At 34.0% G+C, this 5,374-nt stretch overlaps 1 protein-coding gene across 1 annotated transcript in view; it reads left to right on the top strand.

Moving 5' to 3' along the window:
• The first annotated feature begins 1,161 nt into the window (after positions 1 to 1,161).
• TDRD3 (tudor domain containing 3) overlaps positions 1,162 to 5,374 on the top strand; it is a 55,981-nt gene continuing 51,768 nt past the window's right edge. The window contains exons 1-2 of the mRNA XM_009885651.1: positions 1,162 to 1,239; positions 4,401 to 4,466. The gene's annotated coding sequence lies outside the window, so the exon portion shown is untranslated. The remainder of the gene's footprint in view (positions 1,240 to 4,400; positions 4,467 to 5,374) is intronic.

The following is a 5,374-nucleotide window of genomic DNA, read 5'->3' as shown; positions in this document are numbered from 1 at the left end:
CTTCAAATGTTTTGCCTTGTTTATATGTTACACTGTGGGTGTCACTTTATTTAAAAGGAAGTATTTCTTGAAGCACTTGGAAATATTTATTTGAAATATTTCTTAATGTGTATGAAGCTTGCTTTCTTAAATCATTCTTTTATTCTTTGGGGAATGGTGATTTCTTGGTAGGTAGTTATTTAAATGTTATTTGGGCAAGTACTGTGTTTCAGGCTGAGTATCTAGCAAACACCAATTATTTAATGATTGTGTGATGTATTTAAATAAAATGAAGAGCTGTGCAGAGAAGGCAGATTGCTAGCTACATAAAAATTAAAACTGTGGCTTTGAATAGGAATTATTATGCAAAATGAGTAACAAATGTCACAATTTCTGACCACTTAAGTTAAAATTTGGGTTTTTTTTAAGGTTTTTGGAGGTTAGAGTAGGACAGCACTTTTGAATTGATTAGCTGAATCCATTTAAAACATACTTAGTTTTCAGATCAACAAAGTTATTTTATGCTTACAGAATTTTTGCAGAAAGACACTGATCTTCTGTTTAAGCTTTTTCACCCTATATGACTACTGATACACTGTAATGCACCTCCATTTTTATCAGGTTTTTTTATAGCCCAGGCAAGCAAGAATATGTTTTATAGGATGGCAGTGTTATGTGCCCCAGCCCTTGAGGGCTTAACTGTACAGCCCTGCTCTTCAGGAACAGATGTGATTGTGTTTTGTGTTGTGTGTGGGATGGTTTTTATTTTACTTGTTTTGTATTTTCCTTGCAAGTGCATGAGTGGAAGTATGCCACTTAGATCAAGTAAAGCCCAAATGTTTGATTTTGAAACCAGGTTCCTATATTTTGGGGGGTGGGTACGAGGAGGGTTGTGTTACCCTGTTCAACATAATCAGGATGATGGCTGTTGTTGCTCTGTAAGTAGAGGGTTTCTTTCTGTTGTTGAGAAATTATGGAAGAAGAAATATCTTACTTAATCTCATCTCAGTGTGAAGAAACTGATTACATGAAGTCATTTTCCAAGTATTTTTAAATCTATGCTTCACCAGCACAAAAGAAGCAAACTAAAGGCACTAATCCTATATACAGAAAAAAATGTTTGCCTAATAGATACATCATGTGATGTTCTAATTTTTTTTTTTTTTCTTTAACAGGTATCTTTCGGATGAAGGAATTGAAGCTTGCATAAGTTCCTCTGAAAAAGTTAATACAAATGACATTATCCTAGTTGCCCTTAATGTAAGTTATGATTGTGAAAACTTTCCTCTGACAAACCATGCTAAAAAGGATATATCTAAAGACTCAAGTGTAGGTTTTGCGTGCCTAATTAAGTGTACCGTTATCTATGTGATTTACGTAAAGGACAGCATACCTATCTCTCTCCGTGCGTGTATGAGTTGTGAATTTCATTTGCAAGTAACACCTATTCCAAACTATGAAACCTGAAGGAGAAAAATGAACATAATTCGCTGTAGGAAAATATTTTTATGTTTACAAAATGTAAATCTAAAGTCAAAGTACAAGCAGTAATAAAATTAGAAGTGCTGTATACTGACATAGGTATGAAATCGTAGTACAAAGATATTAGTTTGTTGGGATGAATAAAACACCCTTACTTTGACTTCTGGAAATGATACTCCTTAAAGCATATTCAAAGAAATGGTGAATTTTTCTGTGACGTCTACATGTTTATGTAACTACAAAGTTCTCTGATTACTGTAGAAATCTGGATTAGTAGTCATTATTCCTGCCAACAAATAAATATAAAAATATACAAGATAGAGAAACAACTTGGAAGCAATAAACCTTAATACTTTTAAGGACTTGAGAAAAGTGTGCATGTGAATTCCTGTTTTTTCAGAATTCTAGTATATACATTGTTGATAAACATTAGTAAGTCTCTCCCTTTCAGTAACAATAAACAGAGGGCAGCTACTTAACCCATGTAGTTGTTACGGATTTTTAATTTATTCTTTCAAATCGTGAGGGAGAGTTTTGAGAATTGTACATTTTCTTTGTTCAAAACTTCTCAGGCACCCGTACTCAGAAGTTTTACAGTTTATATGCACTGTATATGGATTTATGTAAACTGCATCTTTTGTAATAACTATATGTAGTTCCAAGGGGAAAACAATGTAGTAGAGTGATTAAAAGTATTTTTTCTTAATAAAATTATGAATGAGAATTGATCAGGATCTTTGAGATTCAACCACTGTTGGTTTACGATGATACTCTGAAAAGTGTATCCCCTCTGCTCCTTTCATTTATTCTTTGAAGCATGTGTTCGATCACTCACATGTATGCACCAATTCATGTAATGAATTTGAAAAGAAGTAAAGCAAAATTATAATGCAAAAATGCAAAGAATGTAATACAAAACATGCAGAGGGTAAGCATTTGGTTTCTGGACTGTAGTAGCATGCCTGTATATATCTAAGAATGCATTACTGCTTTATAAAAAAACAAATAAAATACTTCCAAGTTGCTGGGCATTATCCTGCATGTAATTATATGCTGGAACAAATACTAACATGATCATTTGTGCGTGTATGTGTTGTACCTCCAGTGCATTTGATAGATAGTAAAAATAAAATAAACCAGAAATGTTATGCAAGTACTCCCAAAGCCAGTTTTAATTGCTTATCAATATTTTTTTTCATTAAGTCAGTTGTTTTGATGACCAGAAAATTAAGTTGCCTGTTGGGTAAGTAAGGAATAGTAGTGTGGCTTGAATGACAACGTAACGGTGAATTTAGATTCCACTTCTTACAGGTTCACAAATTCTTTCCTTGACTGCTAGAGACATGTTTCAGGTAGAAGAAACCAAGAAGTCAACTGACCTTTTTTGTGTGACTTCCTTAAATATGCATGAAACAGACATGAATGTTCCTTCAAATGGTTTTATTTTGTATAAGATCTTGCAAAGAGTTTGTAAAAGTTGTGTCCCCTTCCTGCGGCTGTGATTGCAAAGCACCTAGCTGGAGACTTGTCAATTATATGGGTATGGAACATGCACAAACAGTTTATAGGAAGGAGCCTGTGTGCTATTCAGAGATAAATACCTGACAGATGACAGATCAGTTCCCTCAGGTGGGCTCAGATTGAAAACTGAATGTGCTTTCTTATCGCTGTCTGTGGCTATCTTGTGCAACAGAAAGGGATTGAGCATTTATCCACTCTATAGATACTCAGAGTAAATACGCAAGAAGACCATCCCTACAATTAGTTTTCTATTTGTAGGGTACCAATGTTTCTCGCTGAAAAACAGAATAAATCACTTGTTTACAGCGTTTGAGATGGTAAAATATCGTGCTGAAACACGATCGTTCAGAACAATGGTCGTTTACAGCGTTTGAGATGGTAAAATATAGTGCTGCTCGGTTCAGAACAATGGTTCATTGGCATATATTAATGGCAAGTTAGCATATAAGTTCTAGTAGCAATTACATTTAGCCCTTCTTCATTTGGAAGTGTTTATGATCATATAAATAAGGAGGGTTTTCAGCTTCAGTACAGTAATCTGCACCAGCATGTTCTATTTTAAACAACAGGCTTATTTCAAGCAATGGAGTTTAGAAAATAGAAGTGTTTTAGGCTGCACTGCTGTACTTTTTTTTTTTTTCCTTAACACACATAAATGCACTAAAACCCTAATGTGTAAAGTTTACTTAGTTTTTATTCCATTTCCTGTTTTCACATGCTGAACCTTTTAGCCATCCAGTGCATCCTTTTGTCACACATCACCCTGATTGATATGCTTGTCCAAACAGTGTTAGGTGAAGGAAGTGCTTTTGTGGAGATTTGTTCCTTTGATCATATAAATTCTTTAGTTTAATGTTGTCAGTTGACATGTTGCACAGTTGGTGAATAATGTGATGCAGCTGTCTACCTCATTTCCAAAAGAAGTAATCAGACTTTTAAGTTAAAAAGCATTTAATAGAAATATGTTGTAAGCTTTTACTCCAGGTATAATTGCAAAAATCATCCCAACCTTTTATGAAGGATTTGTGCATCTAAAACTGCACAAACTAAAAGCGCTTTTCTCTAAGTGTCAGATGGAGAGCAAAGAAAGAAGATTACCTCTATTAAACCTCAGAGTTGTGTCTATATAATTAAACATTACTTAGTCGTTTCTTTTCCTCTATTAAAAGCATTTAATCATCTTTGAAAATGTGCTTAGGACAAGAATATAATTTAAAAAGCAAAAGGATGTCTTTTGTAAACTCTTTTTAAGTTGTTGAATTTTTTCATCACATGCAGTTGGAGAGATGGGTTTTTTATAGTCTATAAATAGTTGGCACTATAGAAGAGAAACCCTTCTTTTTCCATATTTTATGATGATAATTTTTGAAACGGGATGTTTTAGGTTAATATTCTCTTGTCTTCTGTATTAATTTCAGACAGATTTAAGAACGATTGGCAAGAAATTCCTCCCCAGTGATATCAATGGTGGAAAAGTGGAAAAGGTAGACGATATTTTTACTTCATTTTTTGTTCTGTGGTTTCGTGCAACAACAGCCTTCTATGCTTCATTACTGTGGTTTTGTCATTATTTCACATACAAAAGAACCCAATATTTGAGTGTATTATAGAATAAATATATAAATGTATTGGTTTGCCTGCTAGGCTTCATAAAGAGAGGACTCTTTTGTTTCTCAACTTTGAAATGTTTAAATAAATGTGAACAATGGTAGAAATTTTATTTATCACTTGAAAGTCATTTAACCTGTTTGATCTTGACATATTATCAGCACTGAATTTTTTCCCCTCCTTTCTTCTTGTGAGGGCAGCAAAGCAAGTTAGGAATAAATCAAGGCAGCTGTGTGATTGTGATACAGTGATACATGTTGCTGCTGTATTACTTGACTTAATGATATATGTGATAGCTACACACTTCATGTAATTTTCCTATGACTGGCTATCCTACAGGTTATGTGGATAAGCCATGTTAGATGGTATAATGCTTTATATGCTACAGAGATTTTTAACTTTTGGGGGTTGGACTAGATGATCTCCAGAGGTCCCTTCCAACCCTGACGATTCTGTGATTCTGTAACATATGTTGTAAGTTTAGATGAAAATTAAATTTGGCCCCTTCAGTACACCCTTCCTGTTTTCTTCCTTACGTACAGTTATGGGAGTGGATAAATGCAGGAATTTTATTTTAAACTTAGTAGTAGTTCTCAATTTGAATCACTATCCCTAACTTCCAAATAGTGACAATCACTGATGTGAAAGTTCTGGGGAAACATTTCATTACTGTTGAAATGCAAATAGTGATAAATCAAGGCACGTTTGTTTTAAGAAAGCAAGATTGACGAGAGAGGCTGTTAAGAGCCCTTCAGATTTGTTTTTTCTGCTGATGCTATTGTCT

Source organism: Charadrius vociferus, unplaced genomic scaffold (genome assembly GCF_000708025.1).
Source record: "Charadrius vociferus isolate BGI_N301 unplaced genomic scaffold, ASM70802v2 scaffold285, whole genome shotgun sequence".
In the NCBI taxonomy this organism is placed as follows: Eukaryota; Metazoa; Chordata; class Aves; order Charadriiformes; family Charadriidae; genus Charadrius; species Charadrius vociferus.
The sequence above is the reverse complement of the archived record's forward strand: the minus strand, read 5'-3'. Positions and strand labels throughout refer to the sequence as shown.